Raw genomic sequence first — 22,137 nt, 5'->3', positions numbered from 1 at the left:
CAGTCACTTTCCAGCAGTGCCTGTCCTCTAGAATAGCAGGTGAACCCATTCTCCAAACCAGGCCAGATCTCAGCTGGGGACAGTCTTCATTGAGTGCCTCCTCTGCCTGGTGCTATTCCAGGTGAGGGAGAGAGGGACCCCTTCTGCCACCCACAGACCCTCATTCTGGAGAGAGGATGTCGTCTCCAAGAAGCCACACCCAGGAGGCCTGGCCAGGAGACTGAGATTGGGGCACAGCTCCTCGGGCTCCCATCTGTATCATGGCCATGGCTCAGAAGATGGCTCCCTCCTTTCCAGGCCACTAAGGCCCTAATGAATTTGCCAGCTGATGCTTTGGAAGCAAGAGGCACATCTTTGCAAGCAGATACGGTGGGAACTTGTTTCTTAGAGACGTCCTAGGTCAGCACTGAGGATAATGAGGTCCCTGCTGCTAATCCTGCATGGACAAGAGTCTTTGGTGTGGCCAGCTTGCCTTGTGGCTGCAGGCAGCCTGACAAGAAACACTGCAGAACTCTTCAGGGGTGACCTTTCTGGGGGCTGTGATAAAGACGTTGCGTGACAGAGTTCCAGCCAATGCAGCAGTGCCCTCCACTTCCCTGCCTCTTCAATAGCCCTCCTTCAGAGGACTCCTGAGCAACTCTGGCTGGAGCTGCCGAAAGGCCAGCCTGTCCTAGTGCCAGGAGGGCAAGGTGTAGCCTCAGGCTGCCTTCCAAAGGGCAGGATGCCAATTTGCTTGTACTCCTCAATGAGAGGGAGGCATGGGAACTTCTCTCCGTTGACAGGGCCTAATGTGGATCAGAGAGACGATGTGTGTTCTGAAGTCGGCAGTGCTTCTGGCAGCCTGAGTAAAAACTGGGCAGGGGTCAGGAAGGGAGAGGCTGAAGGGAAGAATGCAGCCATTACATTCTTAATGAAATCTTCATTGGATTCTGATGGACATTCAGTAGACACTCCTCCCTCTAGAAGTGTACGCCACACCAAAGGAAGAGGGAGATGGCAAGCTTAACAGTCAGAAATGCAGGCACAATGGTCTGCTGGCTGAGGATGGTCCTTTATACAAGGACCTCAGAGAAGGTCCTTGATATCCATGTCTGATCCGCAGGACAGGTATGAGAACTTAGCTACCCAAATGTGGCCACCAGCCATCCCCAGCCCTGACCGGTGCATCAGCAGGAGGGGCAGCTCATGTTGGAGGAAGGGAGGGTGAAGGCTCTGGCCCTGGGAGCTCAAGGTTTTTGAAACCAGATTTCTCCCAGCCTATCTCAACAACTCCCCATAGTCCCTGGTTCTCCTGAGAAGAGCAGTAACAGCCTTCTCCCCTCTGTAGACAGGGACCAAAGGCAGAAACTTGGTAACACCCCCAGCATCAATTCCTTGGAAAATTCAAGAAGAACATTCATGTCTTCTCCAGGCCAGCCTCTTACAAAGACCTGCACTGCCAAGAGTGTCAGAGTAGTACAGCAGTTCCTCAAAAAAGTAAACAGAGAGATACCATAGGATCCAGCAATTCCACTTGTGGGACTATGCTCACAAGAACTGTCAGCAGGGTCACAGATATTTGTGCACTCAGTCCCAGCATAGCAGTCCCAGCAGCCAAAGGTAGAAGCGACCCAAGTGTCCGTGGATGAACAGCTAAACAAAATGGAATGTGTACATATTATGGGATACTTTTCAGCCTTAAAAAAAGAGACTTTTTTCAATACAGGGCTTTCATTGGATCTTTAAAATACCACAAATTGGTCTTAGACATCATTCAGCATCTTGCCGTTTCTATAGGTGGATAACTTAGGTATTACTTATTAGCCCCCTGAACTGTTCCTTTTTCTGAAACAGATGCCATCCAACAATTTTCTGATACCCTATTTTTAAAGGTTGTATCTTGCTGAATCAAAGCAGCTAAATTTGATACAAGTTCATTGTTGTTACATTAGAGAATTAACTCATCTTTCTGGCCTTGAGATACGGAACCAGTAATGCCAGGCCTCATCTGAACCCAGCAGACGTATTTCTCACCAAAGACATTTCAGATTTCTACAAGAGGCCTGTTCTCCTAGATAGCGACGTTGCTGAGGAAGTGAGCGTACATAGACCTCATCCTGCGACAGAGGCCCAGTGAAGCATCCCTGATCATGTTCTGTACGTGACTGAAGATAGTGCGAATGGCGACCAGTGCCTTTTTTATTTCCTCATTTGTCAACCTGGAGCCTCTACTTTTTCTGTCCAAGGAGATAGAGTTCTGTATTGATGTGGTTGAAGTTCTTCCACAGGGTGCCTCTGGGTCCCTTCTCAGTAACTGCATCCCCTCAGAGTGATGTTGACATTTTCTGGAATGTCGACATGCTGACTGGTGAGAATGGCCTTCATTCTCATAGAAGATATGGCAAAAAGAGAGGAAGAAAATTCTGACACAAGCTACAACATGAATGAACTTGAGGAAATTGTGCCAAGTAAAGTAAGCCAGTCACAGAAGGACTGTGCAATTCTACTGTGCAATTCTACTGTGCAATACTGTGCAGTTCTACTTATATGAGGTCCTAGAGCCAAATTCTTAGAAACAGAAAGTAGAAAGTTGTGTGCCAGGGGCTGGGGAGAGGGCAAATGGTGAGTTGGTGTTTAATGAAGACAGAATTTCAGTTTGGGACAGTGAAAAAGTTCTGGAGATGGATGGCAGTAATTCACAACAATGTGAGTGTACTTAATACCACTGACCTGTACACTTAAAAATACTTAAATGCTAAATCTTATATGATGTGTATTTTACCACAATAAAACACATTTTTAAGCATGTCAGATGATTATATGGACATTTTTGGAGTTTCAGGTTACCCTAAATACTCTTTGCCCAAGAAGTCATGTCTGGCATAGCAGCAGGATCTCTGGGAATTACCCACCAATCCTAACCCTTCTGATGGATGTCCAAGGAACTGAAATTAAAAAATGGTCACAGGGGCTGTGACATCTTCTCTCTTGGCCTTCAGCCTAGTTCCATGATGCCTACAGCCCAGAAACATGAGGACTCAGTCTTCATCGGGCCGTTCTCACCCTCACCAGCCCTCCAGCCCTTGATCTGATTCACTCGCAAGAAAAATGATAGCATATGAGTAAGATAAAGGATTAAACTCCACTTGCCTGACCCATTTCCACTGCCTTACATGGAAAATGTTATAGATCTGCAATAAATAGTTGTGCCTGCACTTGTAAGTTTCCTCTCATCTATTACCAGATAGATTTCGCAGGTTATGGGAAATGCCTGATGCAGTCTTGGCACCACAGCTGGGCTTTAAGGGATACAAGCGAAGAAGATCCCAGAAAGCACGAGAGAAGAGATTGTAGACAGCCAGTTGTAAATGTCATCTACCTTGGCTTTAGGACTTCACATAGAACAGAATAGTGCACATTACCAGAAACAAAAAGAACCTTCTATACTTATATAAAGGGCTCATATTTCAACTGATGATCATTGGCACCAATTTAACACCAACAGGAAATCCCTAAGTGGGGGTGTGGTGAAGAAGGAAACTTTATTTAGTGCAAACAGCTCAACTCTGATACAGCATGGCTGTAAGAACAGCCAGGCTATAGAACAACTCAGTAGTGTTAGAGCTCAATTATGAAGCAGTATGGCTGAGAAACCACACAGCTGTTAGGGGGTATAGGGTGAGGCAGCCCTGGGGCCAGGAGGCCCTGGGGCCAAGCCCCTCTCCAGCTAGACAGCTTTGCTCAGTATCAGTCTACTCAGCCCTGAGGCAAGGTATCTGCTGGCAAGGTATCTTCAGTATTTGGCTCCAGCAGGGGAAACAGTCTTCAGTGGAAAGGAAAAGTGCACTCCCAGAGCCAAAGGGCAGTTGACTTATATAAACAGAAGTCCCCACCCTTGGTCCCTGATTGGTCCATCCTCATGCAAATTTGATTTATCCAAAAGGCACTGTCCAGATTGGTCAGAACGGAGACTCTGGTTGGTCTGTAAAGATGGTGATGGGGGATATAGCTGCACAGTTCCAATTGGACAGGGAAAGCCTCAGTTCTATTGATTGAAATAGAACACCAGGAACTCCTTTATAAGGGCTGGCGCAGATGGCAGAAACGCAGTGCAGTTGGGCAGTTCGGTGCAGAAAGCAGGCAGCTAAGTGCAGGTTTCTTCCTGGAGTGTGGTTTAGGTGACAGGCCCCTGTGTACAAAGGGCTGCTAGGCTCTCTTTTTTTGTTTTTGTCTTTTATAGCCCAATTAGCCACCAGGAACCCTTCTTAGTAGATATCTTCTTTTTTAGGGTCCACAGTACTTAATAATTCTAAGCAAATGGGGTCCTTTGAGCTGCAGGAAAAGAAGGGTAACCCTCACAAGGAAAAGCCACAGGCCTTCTTGAAAGAAGTTAAGCTAGTGGTTAGGACAGCCTCAAATTGTTATCTATATTAAGCGCTGACAGTCACCATGAGTAATCCATAAACCTGGAAACAGACCACGTATCAGAGACTTCTGCTGCAGCTCGGTAGCAAACTTGACACCCTCATTCGGTCAGACCTATGCAGAGGCCAAAACAAAAAACCTCAAGTAGAATGAAAAATTGTTAGGAAAAACTTACAAATGACAAAGCCATAAAAATAGTACAAACTTCTCTCACTGACCTGCCTCATTTTGTGGTCATGCTTACTTACCTTTATGCTTGTCTTTAACAAATGTTTGACTCATTTGGGTGGATTATTATTATTATTTTTGTTATTCTGGATGTTCCACAGATAAAGCAATCATTGGTTTTTAATTACTTTATTGTTGTTCAATTATAGTTTTCTGCATTTTCCCCCCACCACTCCCTGCCACCACAGCCAAACCCACCTCCCTCCCTTGCTTCCACCCTCCCCATTGGTTTTGTCCATGTGAAGCAATCATTGTTATTTTCTGAGTCCCAAGTTAGAACTTCTAGTGTAAGATTAATACAATATACACAGGCACAGAGGAAGATAGAATCTTTCAATCCAAGACTGTCTGGGAAATTCCAGGGTATGTGCAGCCCTTCTCATGGGCCCACTATGGACAGACCATTCAGTCTTAACTGTGAAGCTTACCCAGGTTCTCGTATCTTTTGGAGTTCTACAAGAGTGGTGTTCATCCGGTTAACATGAGTGCTGGTTGTTACATGAAATTCAATCCCCAAACACACAGTGAGCACCTAGATGGAAACTGTTGAGTGCTGTGAGGAATAGAAACATGAGAGGGGGTCAGCCCTGATCCCCAGAAGCTCAAGAAGATGAAGGGATGGGAAGAGCTGTCCTCATGCTGAGCACAGGGTACTCAGGGGAGCTCAGATTCATCAATAACACCTGACCTGTGCCTTTAAGGTTGTGATGGTGCTTAAGGTATTTATACATGATTAGGGCCTAGAAGGTAACAAGTAAAGCATGAATGGAAAGTTTCTTTCTGGAAGATGGTTGGATATTGAAAGAAAAATATAATTCCAGAGATAAAGAAAGAAAGGCATCCCGGGATGAGGGAGCCACACAGCTGGACTGAGCAGAGGCATGAAATGCCTCCTACCTTAAATTCCATGTCTCTTGCAGATTTGAGCTTTCCAAGTTGGTCATGTTAGGACCACAGCACTCATCCTAGTCTTGTTTCTAAGGCTTAAAGATGCAGCCTAGAGGAAGTAGGAAAGCAGTCCTCAGAAGACTAAAATGTGGCTTTGACTTGCCTCGTCCCTCACCTGGAGTAAAAGGGGGCACACTGGTATAGCTGCAAGGTAGAGAGTGGCAGGTGCTATAGCTAGACACGAAGGCTGGAAACCAATTTCAAAGGGCCTCATAGCCCATGCCAACAAGTTGCCACATGTCTCATAAGCAAAGAATATCTGTACCTTATCAGCTTGTTCCATTTCCAACTTGATGCAGAAAGGCCATCTTGAGGCCAGAACAGACGTTGTGGAAGGCGGTGACTTGGTAACTATTCTGATCCTCCCCCACTGTGAGTGAGTGGGGAGGCAGCAGAGGGGCACATGTGTACTGAAACAGGAAGAAATGATAGATGGCTGTACTTTGCCTCATCAGCTTTCATCCAAATTAATGGCTTTTTGCTCCCTTTTACTGTTAAAATTTATACTCACCCCTTATGTACTCAAGATTGGACTCCCAGGTCGGGTGGTGATACATCTCAGGCCATGTTCAAAGGAGGGACTCACTTCTCGAGTATCAGTTCCAAGATGAACATGCCCTTCCTGCTGTGCTTTTGGCCTCCAGAAACACAGCCACGAGTAAAACGCTCCGTGTGGTGCAAGGCCAGAGGTGTAGTTAAACTTCAAAAGGGTATCCATTGCATCCTGTTCTGGAAAAGTGTAGAAAAAGAAAAAGTGTTATGAAAAGAAAACCTAAAACACCCACCATCTAAATTTGTCTTGGTCAGGAGGAGGATAAACAAGTGGTCTCTCTGGCACGGAATTTGCTCAAGTCGGCCTTCTGTGGTGTGGCACTGGGAAGAGAGTGTGTGTGACTGTGTCTCACCATTTCCAAAGTTCACTTTATGAAGAGACACCTTCCAACACTGCAGTCACCATCACGCCTCCTGAACAAAAGAGGTGATAATTGTGAAAAAAGCTTAAAATATTTTTAAAAAACAAACTATTTAGTTATTATATGCTAATATTATGTTTTTTAATCCTCACCCAAGGATATGTTTATTGATTTCAGAGAGAGAGGAAGTGAGAGAGAGAGAAACATTGGTGTGAGAGAGAAACATCAATCAGTTGCCTCTTGTACAAGAGAGGCAACCAGCCAGAGATCAAACCCATCCCTAGGTTCATGCCCTGACTGAGAATCAAACCTGCAACTTTTTAGTGTACAGGACAACACTCCAACCAACTGAGCCACCTGGCCAGGACTTATTTGTGGTTTATTTTATTTATTTGTTTGTTTGCTTGTTTGGAACAGGTCAAGAGCAAGGGCTCTAGATACAGATGGTTTGTTTCAAATTCCAGGGGAGCCTTTCTGCTCCATGACCTTGGGTAAAATATCTGGACTCTCTGAGCCTCAGTTTCCTCATCTTTAAAATAGAGGCTACAAGTAGCACCCACCTTAAGGTGTGTGGCAAGGCTTAGATGAGCCATTCCACAGGAAAACTTGGACTCACATTGGCACCTACTAAACAGCCAATAAATATTAACACATATTATGCTGTGATTCTTCCCAACCAGGAGCCAGGGTCTCAGGCTTTGTCCAGAATATACCAGTTTGATTTGCAAAGACAAACTCTGCCCCCTGGCTTAAGTTTCTGCCTCTCACCTCAGTTAGCACCTTCATAATATTCTTAAGGAACTAAGCAAGAGGGTGTGGATGAGTCAGCTACTAAAAAATGAAATTGAAGTCAGTGGAATCTTGTCCATATACAAAAGGTAGGAGAGTCTCCATTCCAAACCTACTTAAAGAAAGACATGTCGGGCAAAGAAACAACATACACCACCATTCACAATTCCTGAAGTTACACTTTGCCAGAAGTCAAGACTACTACAGATGAGACTGGTACTATCTTTCCCAGTACAGAAGTCCTAGGGAAAATGAACAACCCTGCTCCCTCCAAAAATAAACCCTACAAAAGAAAAAAAGAAAGCCCAACCTGCTCCTTTTATACCTGTCTGTAGCTGTTCAGGCTTGTTTAATGTAGAAATATTTGGGAAAAAATCCAGTTTCACAAACTAGTCTGTGTGGCTTATAGAAAGGTAGTTATTTGGTTTGTTGATCAGTAGGTAGCTGACTTCTGGTTTTAAATTTTGCCATGTTAAAGGATCATAGCCTTTACTTTTTTTTCAAGTTCCAACATTTTTTTATTTAATTGTTGTTCAAGTACAGTTTTCTGTTTTTCACTCCCATCCCAGCCCACTCACTCCCTGCTCCCCACCTCCCTCCCATTTCCACCCCCCTTAGTTCTCGTCCATGTGTCTTTTATACTTGTTCCTGTGGATCATAGCCTTTAAAAAGGGAGGAAAGGGAGAGGCAAAGCCTTGCCCTGAACGTTTTCTGGGCTGTCTTGTTTTCTTAAGTAAGAGTCTATTTAATACCTTCAAGATTTGCTCTTGCCTTGAAGCAATAGACAAGCATGTGCTGCTCTGCTCTAAATTTGGGACAGTGAGTACAAATAGAAGATTGAAGATTCTCTTTGAATCTGGGTGTTGCTGGTGCTGCCTCTCCCAGAGGCTGGGAGCAGGCGCCAAGACTGCAGAGCCTTCGCTCCTTGGTTTTAAAGGCTCACATATTAATTCTGGGCTGCGTCTGGTTGGACCGAAGGTCAGGAATCTGATCTTGACCTTTGTACTAACAGCAATCCTGTGGGGATGCTTAGAGTGGCTGAATGAGTGCTGAAATATTACTAATAATTAATCATGACAATGATGTACTGAGTTTCTCATTTTAGTGCTGTTTATCCCCCAAAGGTTTCAAACCGCTTCAAGACCAACCCTTTTGCCCACTGCTGGCCTGTAACTGACTCAGGCACAGAAGGTCGCCCTGTTGTCAGGAATACAATCACACTGGGCCCATTTAGACATAAACTGGAGGCAGATACCAGCTAAAAGTGAAGTGTAAATTTTAGGTAGACAAGTTATAATTATCCACTTGAAATCAAGCCAAGAAATGAAGTTTAATACCCTACTTCTGTTAAAAGCACCCAGGCTACTCTCCTGGATGTAAACTGACTTCCCATTTTCACCTTCTCTAACTCAGGGTTTCTCAGCCTGGGCATCCTTGACATTTGGGGCTGGTGATTTTGTGCTATGGGACAGAGGGGCTGTCTCGTGCATTGCAGGATGTTTACAGCATCCCTGGCCTCTACCCACCTGGCCAGTAGCGCACGCACACACACACAGAGTTGTGGCAAGTGAAAGTGTCCACAGATGTTGTCAAATGTCTCCTGGGGAACAAAACTGCCTTCAGTTGAGAATCACCGCTCTAACTCAATACATCTGCAAGGCAGGTTAGAAGTTACTGAATTACCAGAATCTTCCATTCCTCCAGGTTGCATAAAGATTTTCTAGTGAAAGAAGGACACTTATCTGCCTAGGGCTTTTAGGACTGAGAGAAGTTTCAGTTTTGAAATAGGTCTTCAAATCATAACTCTGGTTGTGAAACAGATTATGAAACAGACACCTGAAATTAGGTTCTCATTCCACCTCCCCCACCAAAAAAAAAAAAAAAATCAAAGAATTAACACAACTGAGACTATCAAACTCCCCTAGGCTGCATGGGATCACTTTCTAGTGTGTAACCTCCTCCAAAGTGGATATTGTAGGTGATAACAGGATAGCCTTGTGACATTCGCAGTGTCCACTCACCTCTCAGACTTGCTGGGGTCAGAGTTCACCCCCCATCCGGAATCCACAGCCACTGTCAAACAGCTGAACTGAGGCCTATATCTACCTGCCTGGTGGCACCATGACAACCCCAGCCCCCTCACTGACCACAGCGTGTGTTCGGCAGTGTCTCACCTTCCCCAACAGCACCCACAGAATCCTCTGGGACCTCAGCTCCAGGACCTGGCCCTCACTGCATGGCCCACATGCCCTCTACACCCACACAGTGTGGCTCGTAAACTTTTTTCACCACAATTCACCCTATTTTACATCATGAACCACTCGCTGCCCACCCCTAATTCACATATACAAAAATACATTCTGTTTTTAAACTTTTTTTTGAACTAATTTTAGACTTACAGGAAAGTTGCAAAAATAGCACAGAGGATTTCCACATATCCCTTGCTATGGTCTAAATGCTTGTGTCATCCTGAGATTGGTACGTTGAAATCCTAATGCCCAATGTTATGATGTTGGGCGGTGGGATGTTGGGAGGTGATTAAGTCCTGAGGAGGAAGCCCTCGTGAATGGGATCAATGCCCCTACGAAAGAGGCTCCAGAGAGCTCCCTAGCTCTTAGAACATAGCAAGGAGGCACCATCTATGAGCGAGGAAGCACCCCTCATCAGACACAGAATCTGCTGGCACCATGATTTCAGACTTCCAACTTTCAGAACTGTGAGAAATAAATTTGTTTTTGTAAGCCACCCAATCTGTGGCATTTTGTTTAGCAGCCTTAAGGAAGTAAGACATCCTTACCCAGCTTCCCCTAGTATTAATCACATAACTTATTAAAACCATAGTGCAATTGTCAAAACCAGGACACTATCATCCTTGCAATCCTATTAACAGAGGAACCCAGTTTTGCACTCATGTCCCCTTTGGGTCAGGATCCTCTCCAGAATCCCACATTGGATTTAAATATTTCTCCCATAGTCTCCTGAATCTGTGACAGTTCCTCAGACTTCTCTTGATTTTTATAACCTTAACACTTTCGAAGAGTATTGACCAGTTACTTTACCAAATTTCCCTCTATTTTCCCTCCTCTGTGCAGGTTTGGGGGCCCTGCCTGAAACAGAGCATGGGTAAGTGTTTCCACCAGCGGGCTGGCTGACCTACCTGAACTTAAATCTAGTGAGGTTTTGCCCTCCCTTTCAAGGACCCTGTAAGTCTGGGGTCTGTTCTTGTGTTCTCTTGGCCTGGCAGCTCAGGGAACAGCAGGTGTGGGGGCCTCGCTGGCCGAAGATGTTGAGAAGGGCCAAGGCAGGGAACATATGGACTCTCCTCTACCTGACTATTTTTGCCCGTTTTACACTCTTTCACAGAAAGTGCAAAGACGAGATTACATCGTGCCCTTGGAAGTGTAATTCCGAACCCACTTGCCAAGAACGGGAACCCGCTTGCGGGCCCCTCCCTGGCCTCCCATGCCCCAGGGCTGGGCCTGCATGTCGCCAGGGCCACGGAGACCCGCACTGCCGCACTCCACCGGCAGGTGTCTCTTTCCTGGCGGCGGAGCCCCAGGCAGAGTCGCCAAAAGGAGGCCCCGAGGAGGAGCTGCGGGATGGGCAGCCGCCTCTGTGGCCACGGTGTGCCTCCTCACCTTTGAGACACTTGGTGGCAGCGCTCGGAGTCGCCTCGTCACATGGGGAGGAAACGCCTGTCTGCCGCCAAACCTGCCGGCTCCCGTTTCTGGGGCTTTCATCATCTAAGCAGCCGAGCCGGGAGTGCCTGATCCCGCTAAGACCTCAGGCAGGACCACGACTCTGGGAAGTTTTGTCCCCAGTTTCTCCTCCCCTACCCTCCCAGATAGCAGTAGGAAAAAAGGCTAGCTGCCCCCACAGCTTTTCCCTTCAGGGAAATCCACTTTCCTAATATGTCTTGTTTTGAAAGGGACCCGTCTATTGGGCAATGACAGCAGCCCGCCAAGCTCCAGCGGGGCCAATAGCCATCACTGTATTCTTTTATTCAACACGCTTGCCGGTCACCTGCAGGGTGCCAGGTACTGTATGGGAGATTCAGGTGAACCGGGACTCAGTCCTTGCCCTCAAGCCCGGACTACCAGGAAATGAGTCTTCAGGTGACAAAATGCACCACTGGTGCCTTGCCTTGAAAAGCCAAGGCAATTTGGCAGAAGAAAACTCCAGAAGCCATGCGATCTGTGCTGTGGGTTTGAAGAGGGTTAATGTACACCTGTGTTCCTTTGGAGCTTTTCATTTTCAGTCACATTCGACACTGGGGCTGTTTGAGGTGCGTGCGTGGAGATACAATGGCAAATGAGATGTGTCCTTGTCCTAAGGCAGCTGGCAGCTCAGTGGGGATTGGGGGCCAGTGAAGCATCAACAAGAAACTGCAATGGAATTGCTTTGATACTTAGTTGTCTTGATTGCACTGATTTACTCTGGAAGGCACAAGATGAACTCGGAGAGTGAGGCCCTGGTGGAAGCCCTGGGTCAGACCCAAAGGAAAGCCATTTTCCTTAGGAAAACCACTCTCTGGTGCTGAGAGAGTGCTGTCTCCTGGGAACTAATATCAAACAACCATATATTGTACTTTTCTCCCCTTCTCGTGAAACTGTGTTCTAGAATCTGGTTGTTTCTAGGAGAGAGAGAAGGTTCAGTCAGACTTTATGTAGCTTTCAAACAGCTCAGTTTGTTTATTGTTGTTTTCAAATTATGTTTGGGCTCTTTGAAGTAAATTTTCAAAATTCAGAATTTCAGGGAAAACTTTCTACTTGTTAGGTTACCAGAACACAAGCCGTGGGTTTCCAACCTCTGACATGTCTAGGCAACAAAAATCTCATCACATAGCCTTGCAGACAGTCACAGATTCCCATGACATACTTTCAGTCCGTGTTTCTGTTCCCGGCCTGTTTCGGGACCATGGGAGAAAGTCCACACTGGAGATATTAGCTGGGAGGCAGCTGGAGTCTCTCCACACTGATATTTTGTCCCCTTTCCTTTGAGTGGGAAACACAGAGTCGTCTACAGTGTTATGTTTTTTTGTTTGTTTCAACATAAAAATACACAGACCTTTGTGTTCTCTGAGCTCTATGTTAATACTAAACATTGAGTGTTCTTTTCAAAAAAGAAAACTTTTGCCTCATTGAAACAACATCCCGGAGTCTTGTTTACTCTTTTGTCTGCCTGTCTGTACCGGGATAATTCCTGCCACACAAGCTAAACTGATGACAATTCAGCCCCTGAGTAGTAAAATCCTTCTCCTTGGACTAGATGCCATGTCTTATCTAGAGTGATACTCAGAAAGCAACACTTATAATTATTTATAAGGCTGGTGAGCACATTTGACATGTTAATAAGAAAAATTAGGTACATTTCTATCCCTCTTAGCTCTGTGATAATGATACACATTCCCTGTTGACATAAAACTGTTGACATGTGAATATATGCAGGAGAGCAGAGGCCCTACCAAGATAAATACTTGATGTTTGAGCAGTATCAGGTAAGTCAGTATGGTTGAAGTGGAGACAGTCAGTAAGGAGAAGGTCAGAAGTGAGCTTTGAGAGGTAGCCAGGAGTCACGAGGCCTTGACAGGGCCACACTCTGCAGAGTTGAGAACATGGATGTTGAGAACATGATTTCAAGACTGCTTTCATCTTAATTGCTATCTTCTCTCCACATTTAAATGTTCAGTGTATGTAAAAGGGAGTAACCCAGAATTGCCTCCAATATTCCCCGTGAGGCCTAACTTCTTTTTTTTTCTGGACATAGTATTTCTATTAACACAATCTGGGACCCCTCTTGGAGCATTTAAAGAAGCCATTTGTTGAGTGTATTGGTTTTTTTTTTTCACATATTACACTCTTAAACCACACTCCTCATCTGAGTTTGTTCCCCACCTTCATCCTCCTGACCCATGGCCCAACACCTACTAAAGTCATGGAGCTTCAGGAAACCAAGCAGTGGCCTGATTATAACAAAGTCTTTATATAGTCCTTTTTGTATTTGCCTCATCCTGGCTCCATTTAATCATGCCAGTTTCAAACGTTCTGAATTTGGATGGATTTTTTTGGGCCCAATGGTGGATACTACCCTGTTTTATCCTGTTAGACCTGGCACATTGTCCCAGTGTTTACAAATACTTTTGGACCCTGATTCTAGCACCTTGATATAAAAGCTATTCTTTCCCTCTTTGTCATGGCTGACTTCTGCAGGGTATCACTTGTAACAATATTGTGCTGAGTGAGTAAGGCCGAAGATAGAGGCCTGGGGCAAGTCAATAGAGACATCCATCAAAGTTAAAATGGATCCATTACCAAGATTTTGGAAGTGATTGTTCAACCAGCTGCAAAGCAATCTAATTTACTCTATATCTCTCCATTAATTAACAGGACATTATAAAAGATTTTTGTCTAATGTAATACTTAAATTTATATGTATCGCCTTGACCTCCTTGCCCAACCATGCTAGAAGAAATGTCAAACAAAGAAATTAAGTTCTGCTTACCCCTTGTAGTTTATATTTTCTTGGATACCTCTCTTTTACCCGCCCTGGACTTTTCCTCCTGGCTTGAGGCTCACCTAATATCAGGCACTGGTTATACCTAGAAGCTTGCTTCCTTGTTTTTTACTGTAACTTCTACCAGACAACTTTGTCCTCCTATAAAATGCACTATACACGTCACCACAAAATTATGAGTCAAGTGTGATTATTTGAATCATGTTTTAAGTATACAATGAACTGATCAATCATTCAATCAATAATATTATTGATTTCAGTACTTCCTTTATAAGTCCAGTGTTTCCAAAGTGAAAGTCCTTTTGTAATACAAATATAATACTTTCTAATGTAGATACTCAATTTCTCTAAAACACTTCATACATTTAAACAATAATTACAGACAAGGGCTGCTATAGCTTAAATTACCAGTAAATCCAATACCTGACATGTGATGTCCTGCTGCCAGGAAATTCTTTCACCTCAGATCTTCAGCCTCAGTAAAAATACCCAGGGCCTTGCCGCCACAGTGAACCCAAATCCGTGTACAGCACCGAGGGAGGGGGCCGCCCGTAGCCCGGGGGGGGGGGCAGGGGAGGTGGCTGAGGGTTGAATAGTATTTTTTTGTAACTGGTAGCTTGTAAACGAAAGAGGTTTCCATCTAGTTTTACAGGGACTCTGAATTATTTTCAAGTCCTAATGAGGACTTGGGGAACCACACCACAGCCTCCATGGGGACAGGGATCAGTCTGTCCTGCCCCTGATTAGATTCACAGAGTTGGTGTAATACCTGGAATATGCATAACAGGTGCTCAATGAGTATTTCTGGAACAGATACAATGAGGAATAAGTGAATATATGTGTACAAAATGATACCTCATCTATTCCTGACAACTTTAGTTTTGGATAGGATCAAATGTAGAGGTAAACATTGCCTTCTAGGGAGGAACTTTTGGGGCAAAAATCACCATCTCAGATGCATAAATAATATTAATATTCTTGATCAGCGGTTCTCAAACATTTTGGTCTCAGGACCCCTTTACACTCTCAAAAACTGTTGAGAACCCCAAAGAGTTTTTGCTTATATAGGATATATTTATGAATACTTACCACATTAGAAATTAAAACAAGAATTTAAATGTTTATTAATTCATTTGAAATAACAGTAATAAATCCATAATTAATGTTTTGTGAAAATATATTTTCCAAATCAACAACGGTGAGGAGAGTGACATTATTTAAAATTTTTGCAAATCTCTTGACTGTCTGGCTTAGTAGAAGTCAGATGGATTCTCGCATCTGCTTCTGCAGTCAATCTATGGTCACATGACATGCCATGGAACCTCTAGAGACGCCACTGTACACTCATGACAGAAGGGTCCTGAGAGAGGTAAACTAGTTGTAAAGACCCCAGGAGTCCCTGGACTGTATTTTGAGAACCACTATTCTCAATATTTATACTTTTAAAATAAATAATAGCTATTTCATTTGTAATATTTTTTTTTCTTTGCCTTTAATATTAAAGCGCAGAGCGAAGTTTAACAATTGGTCCAGGCCTGGAATTAGAGCCCATCCATCTTTTGTCACTCTGCTCAATGGCTACCTGTTTTTTCTTGGGGTTTTTTTTTGTGTGTTTTTTTTTTAGTGTTAACAGTTTTTAGTTATATTTTTTGTAGATCTATACCTATCTATATTCATATGTAAATGTATTTCATGCCTACCTATATAAATGAGGGGGGAACCCCCCCAAAAAGGAATTATCTTCTGGAGGGCAGGCCACTTGTAGTACAGACTTCCCCTACTAAGCAAGCACTCTAGGAACCCACCTGTATCCATGTGCCAGCTGGTGGTGTTGTGAGAGGCTGCATTCAGCTTCAGTGAATTCTTTTTGAAGACTCTTTCGATGTGTTTGCCTATTTCATGATGGGTGACTTACAAGCACACCTTCCCACACCTCACTGAGTGTTCAGTGGTTTTTAACCAAAAACAGCAAGACCCCTGTGCCCCACCCTCTCTATTCACCCAATCTTGCCCCAAGTGACTTTTTTGTGTGTTTGTTTCCCCAATACAAAAAGTCCTCAAAGGGAAACGTTTTGCTAATGTGAAAGAGGTGAAACGAAAAACAGCAGAAGCACTAAAAGATATCAAAGTTGATGAGTTCAAAAACTGTCCTGAGCATTGGAAAAAAATATCTCCCCCAGGAATCTGGTATTGGTCTGAGCATGGCCAGTCACCAGGGTCAGACAGGGAACGGTGGTAGTTGTTGAGGATCATAGAGAAGAAGGAGGGAAGGTTGGTGGCTGAGAGACACATGAAGCCAAGCTGGAGAAGGAGTCCTGCCTGGGGTCCCAGTAGCCATCTGTCCCTGAGCCTCATGAGATACTGCTTTACACATATAATTCTCTCAAGCCCAAGCTGATTATCTGCGACCAAGGGGTCTTAACTAAAGGCAAAGACAAAGCCAAGAACCATCTCTGACTTTTTCTCTGCTTTTTCAGCAGTCCCTGAAAGGCCCGAGATCACACGGTAGGTGCTGAATTTGCATTACTGACACTGTGAAGGCTTCTGTGGGGCCCAAACAGCTTCCCATCCCAGGCCAATGAGCCGATGAAATGGCATTTCCTCCAGCTTTCCCTCCCAGAGGGCCAACAATCAGGTGACTGGAGTTAACTACAGACTCTGTCCGTGGGCTGGTATTTGCCTAGGGCACAAACCCAGCTGCTTGAATGATAGATACCCCCAGGTGCCAGGGTGGAGGCAGGCGATTAGGCCTTCAGTCACCCGCCTGCTTCCCACTCCTGTCAATCAGCACTCCCCAGAGCACGGGCCCTCTGTGACTGGTGGGGCCACGCACTCTCAAAAGTGCCAATTTTAATCAGCTAGGAACACGAAGATGAAGAAGCTGGAGGACTAATTTCTTCATAGCTGTTTTTGGAAGTCAAAAGATGCTGTAGTGCTGTAGACAAGGGGGACAGCAAGGAGGTAATGCCACAGCTCTGGGAGGCTGGTGCGACTCCTGCCACAGAACAGCTGTGAGAGTCAGGTCATCAGCACACCCTGGCCTCAGTCTTTACAGCTGCAAAGTGAGGGGGTAGAACTTTTGTCTTCAACTTTCTACAATCTTTGTGAGCTAGCAAGACTTACACAGAACTTCATCTGATTTTATGACTTGGGTTTCATCTCTGGTGACAGAGCCAGTGGCAGCCTGAGTGTGAGGAAGTAAGTGGCTCTGCCTGGGAAGATTTAAAAGGTGCTGAAAGGCCTGAGTGCCTCCTTCACTGTTCTGCCACATCCAAGGCTTGAGGGTGCCTGGCCCCAGAGCTGTACCTGAGATCCACACAGTGTCTTCATGGGTGGGTGGTCAGAAGGCCAAAACCTGCATTGCCCATTGTGTCTCAGGAAAGGACAGGGGCTTGGTGCGTGGCAGTAAATCTGTTTGCAGACAGGGCAGCCTGAAAACAGCAGAGAGCTCCAAGGGCCAGATGAGGGGCCTACTCTGAGCCGTCATACTTGTTCAGGGAGGCAGGTGGGTTGTCAGTTTCAGACACTGCAGTGTCTGTGCTTATGTGGAATAACATGATTCCCTTTCCCTCTTTAGGGTGGCCTGCAGGCGGGAGAAGACTGTCTGGCCAGCCACCAGGACTCCTCATGCTCACGAGGAAAGCCTGATTTAGGTACCTGAAGGAAGAGGCAGCCTGGGCTTCAGCCACTACCATCAGGCTGTCATGATAACAAGATTCTCCAGAAAGTTGGCCACCCTGAAAAAATTGGCCCAATTCTGCGTGGAGGGGCTGCCTGGAACCCCTGAGTCCCCTTCCATGGTAGGGGGTCTGTTTTCTTCTCCACTTGCTTGTCCACCTAAGGAGCCACAGGCCTGCTACCTCACTCACCCACAAGGTTTGGGTGTCAGGTCATTACAAGCCATTTTTGGTGGTTTTGGCTCTTCACCTATAAAACTGGAATAATGATAACCAGCAGGGTAACTTCCTGGTGCTCCTGTAGGGGATTTTTCAACAGAGCAGCTGTACAAGGTTTAGAAATAAATGAACTGACAGAAGGCACCCTGAGGTATTACCCACACACAGTGTCTTCAACACTAGGGCATCTGCACTCTGTTGGAACACGCGAACAACACTGTATTTCAGAACCGGGCTTCCCATTGCTTCTCTTAGAAGGCTTGACTTGTCAAATATTCATTTCATTTTTGGGTGAGGACTAGGGTGTGTTCTGGTGACTTAGGAGTGTAGATATTGAGTGGTAGTAAAAATAGCTACTAAGCAAAAACATCCTCAGTGGTATCTTGAAACCTTCAGGAAAAAAAAAAAAAAAAAACTATTGGAGAGGCCCAACAGCACCAGGTGTGCTTTTATAATTTCTGGGAATAAACAGGAAAGGAATTCACACCCATGCTGAACTGAAGCCCCATTGCCATCACCACAGACCACCCATCTCCATAGTCTCCAGAGTGAACACCTTATAAAATAACACAGGGACCAAAGATCCCAGTTTTTTCCGTTTTCTTCATATTCTAACAGAGATTTCTGGGTTTGTTGCAAGGGTCCCACTAAATCTTCAAGTTTAACTTGCCTTGTTGCCCCCTCACAACTGTATATTCCTTTGTAGCAGAATGGGAATTTGGGGAAACCTTTAAAAATCCTACTGAATAGACCAGTAATTTTGCACAGGGTTACCAACCTAGGGCTCTGGGGATTTATTTCCCTAAAGAACCACAGGAGACTTTGGTTAATAGAAACAATAGCTCCTTAGTTCCCATCTGGGAATTCCTCATTAGCAGGATTCAGGCTCCTGCTAATGAAAAGCCTCAGGATGTTACATCCTGAAAGGTAGAGATGTACTGATTTGTCCTAGAGATAGTCAAGTGAGATTCAAGTCTAGGAGAACTTTGAGCATCTACCTACCTGCAAACTGTCAACCCATGGTCGTTGGCACCAATTCAATCCAACAGGAATCCCGAATTTGGGGCACAATGTAGAAAACTTTATTCAATGCAAAATAGCTCATTTGTGATACTGTACATGCTGTGGAACAGCTCATGGCTATGAGGGCTGTGAAACATCACAGTGGTGAGGCAGCCCTGGGGCCAGGCACCTCCCTGGCTAGACAGCTCTGCTCTGCTCTGCGGTGGTAGGCTCTGGCAGGATATTGATTGGTATTTCAACTCAGGAAGGGAGAGTCAACCTTCTCTGTCTTCACAGGAAAGTGTTCTATTTAAGCCAGGGGGAAGCTGCCTTATATGGAAAGGAGTCACCCACTAAGTGCACTTGCAAATGAAGACTCCAAATCCTTACAGTTTGACTGGTCCAAAAGATACTGTCTTGACTGGTTAGTATTGCGCAGCTCTGATTGAATGAGGAAAGCCTTTGGTCCTATTGGTTGAATTATATAAGACTCCAGGAACTCCTTTATAAGGGTTGTTTCAGAGGGCAGAAACACAATACAGGCAAGCAGTTTTAGTGCAACTGTGAAGTGCAGTTTGCATAAGAGGCCCCTGTGTAGAGTTGCTTGCTAGGCTCTGCTTTTTTTTCTTTGTTTGTTTTTTAATGCTCACCTAAGGATATGGTCACTGACTTTAGAGAGAAAGGAACCGGGGAGCAGAGAGAGAGAGAGACAGAGACACTGCTGTGAGAGAGAAACATCCATCTGTTGCCTCCTATACATGTCCCAACTGGGTATCAAACCTGCAACCTACTACTGGGTTGGCCAAAAAGTTCGTATATTTCTTCCTGTAAAACAAAAGATACGTTTTTCATTTTCACCAACAACTTTATTGATTTGGATATTTGGACTACGTCGACTATCTCCCACTATTGACTTCTAGTCGGTAGAGGCCAGGGGTGCTGCTAAACATCTTCCAATGATAAACCAGCCCCACAGCAAAGAATTACTTGGCCAAAATGTCAATTGTACCAAGAAACGTCACAAACTTCTTTTGACATGTTCAATCAGTCACAGTACATTTTCCATACTGCATTTTTTGTATATTTTATTTCTTATAATTTTCTATAGGGAGGAGAAAGGAAGGAGAAGAGGAGAGAAACATAGATCAGCTGCCCCTCACATACTCCCAACTGGGCACCCGGCATACAACCCAGGTATGTTCCCCGACTGGGAATTGAACCAGCAACCTTTCAGTCAACAGGCTGGTACTCAATCCACTGAGTCACACCAGCCGGGGTTGCACAATTTTTTTGCATTTCAGTTTTTACCTTTCTTGAAATAATCAAGCATAACATGCTGAAAATGTTATATATCTTCTTCCATCTTCAATATTAAGATGGATGCACAAAAATTCACCAATTTTGTTGTTTTTCTAAATGCATGCTGTCACACTACAATCCAACGAAATTGTCTTGAATGAAGTTAAGGACAACTAAGCATTACTAGAGGCAGCTGGTAAAAAAAAAAAAACTATATGAACTTTTTGGCTAACCCATTGTTCCCTGACCAGAATCAAACTCACAGCCTTTTGGTTGTGTGGAAGGACACTCCATCCAACTGAACCACCCAGCGAGTTAAGTTCTGCTTTTTCATTTGAGCTCCATTAGCCACAAGAAGCCTTTCTTAGTAGGTGTCTTTCCCCCCTCTTTCTCGGGGTTCACAAAACCTAACCTGCCTATCCTCCATACAAGATGTCAGTTTCACCGTTTCTGAAGGTAAACCATTTTATTTCACACAAGCAAATACTTATTACAATGTGGGCTTTGGAGCCAGGCAGATGCAGGTTTGAGTCCTCGGTGGGCCCCTAAAAAGTGTGCAGTCACTGCCAAGTCACTTAGGTTGCCCATGCCTCAGTGTCCACATGTGTAAAATGAGAATAAAAGGCTCTCCTGACAATTACAAAGATTAAATGCAACAAATTTGGCAAAGTTCTTAGCACAATGGCTTACATGTTAGTTGTTTTTGTTTTTGTTTAATCAAGTACCTACTTCGTATTGGGTCCGTCTCCTGGGGAAGAAGGTACTGTGCTCTCAGGCTGTAGCGGTGGATCCACCGAGTTTGAAGTGGCCATCATGTCTGGCAACAAAAATACAACCCACTTCCTTCCCCAGGACTCCGCTGTCCAGTTCGTAACACCTACCTACCCTGCTCCGCACCCAAACCTGCGCCTGCGCCGCAGGAAGCTCTAACCTCCCTCCCCGCCCCTCCATCTCCTCCTCCGCCCCTCCCTCTCCTCCTCCCCAGGCCAGCTCGCAGTTCCTTTTCGTGCCCTCTGAGACCGCTGGCCCTGGGTGGGATCCACCAGCCCTTGTATAAGGCTGGCCTCCCGGACGCAAGCTGACTGAAAGGGAGTATGGAGGCCCGGCTGCAGCGTGGCCGCCAATGGGGCTGCCGGCAAACTTTCTCATCGAAATTCTTGACCAGGGCCTTGCAGCCACAGCTAGCCCAAATCTGTGTACGGCATCGAGGGAGGGAGCCGCCCGCCGTAGCCCACGGGGTCAGGGGAGGTGGCCGAGGGTTAAAGGCCTTAAGCAGCGAAAGGAAGGAGTGGGGCCAGGAGGAGAAGGTAGGAAGAGAAGATGGGGGGGCGGGGAGAAGTGAGGGAAGAAGGAAATAGGAGACCGGCGGGGGAGCTGGGCGGCGGAAGAAGAGAGGTGGAGTAAAGGAGGTGGGAAGGAAGAAAGTGGGGACGCGAGGAGACGGGGAAAGCGAAGAGGTGAAGGATGAATGAGGGAAGGAGGGGGTGAGAGAGGGAGAAGTGGGGGAAGGGAGGCAGGAGGAGGTGAGGGAGGAGAAAGCCTGGCCGGAGGAAATGGCAGGGAGAGGAGGGGGTGGTGAAGGAAGGGATGGGAGACTGGGGGAGGAGTGAAGTGGGGGAAGGAGAAAGGGAGGGGAATAAGTAGTAAAAGGAGAGGGAAGGCTCAGAGCCCCATCGGCTGCTGGAGGACCTGGTGGCGATTGTGACCCCTGAGAAGAGTCTTGGGAGGTTGTGCGAGTGATAAGCAACATCTTTAAGTTCTTTAGTTTCTTTGAAGCCCAGGAGCTACCGCCGCTGGGAGCTTTCCTAAAACAATCAACCAAAAAAAAGTGTCTGCCCGTGGCCTCTGCCCGGCCGCACTCTGCCCCGGGAGGGGGCGGCAACGCGCGGGGGACGAAGTTCCGGGTACTCGGCTCCGCCACGCTTCCAGGAGAGGAGAGGCTTTTCTTCTGAAAAGTCCGCTCGACTCCTTTGTTGCTTTTTCGTCTTACAGTGGAAAACTACAATAAAAAACACATAGCCATGAAAATGAGATTAGAACCTTCTAGCTTTACTTCCTGGAGGCTTTTGGTCAGGGCTTGAAACAAGGAATCCTGGTAGCCCATCCTTGTGACTTTTTAGTTCGTCCACACTGGTGCTGATGCG

General features: G+C 45.6%; 1 long non-coding RNA gene and 1 pseudogene across 1 annotated transcript; both read right to left on the bottom strand.

Annotated features, from left to right (window-relative positions):
- Positions 1-1,670: 1,670 nt before the first annotated feature.
- On the bottom strand, positions 1,671-2,364 carry LOC118980550 (60S ribosomal protein L9-like; annotated as a pseudogene).
- A 2,729-nt stretch (positions 2,365-5,093) lies between these two features.
- Positions 5,094-21,874, bottom strand: LOC118980551 (uncharacterized). The gene is made up of 5 exons (XR_005065129.1): positions 21,782-21,874; positions 20,723-20,810; positions 6,486-6,546; positions 5,846-6,309; positions 5,094-5,185 (listed from the first exon to the last, which is right to left on the bottom strand). It is a non-coding gene; the product is annotated as an uncharacterized LOC118980551 (long non-coding RNA).
- Positions 21,875-22,137: the final 263 nt, after the last annotated feature.

Source organism: Sturnira hondurensis, unplaced genomic scaffold (genome assembly GCF_014824575.4).
Source record: "Sturnira hondurensis isolate 20B ecotype Veracruz unplaced genomic scaffold, ASM1482457v3 Scaffold0022910, whole genome shotgun sequence".
NCBI lineage: Eukaryota > Metazoa > Chordata > Mammalia > Chiroptera > Phyllostomidae > Sturnira > Sturnira hondurensis.
The sequence above is the reverse complement of the archived record's forward strand: the minus strand, read 5'-3'. Positions and strand labels throughout refer to the sequence as shown.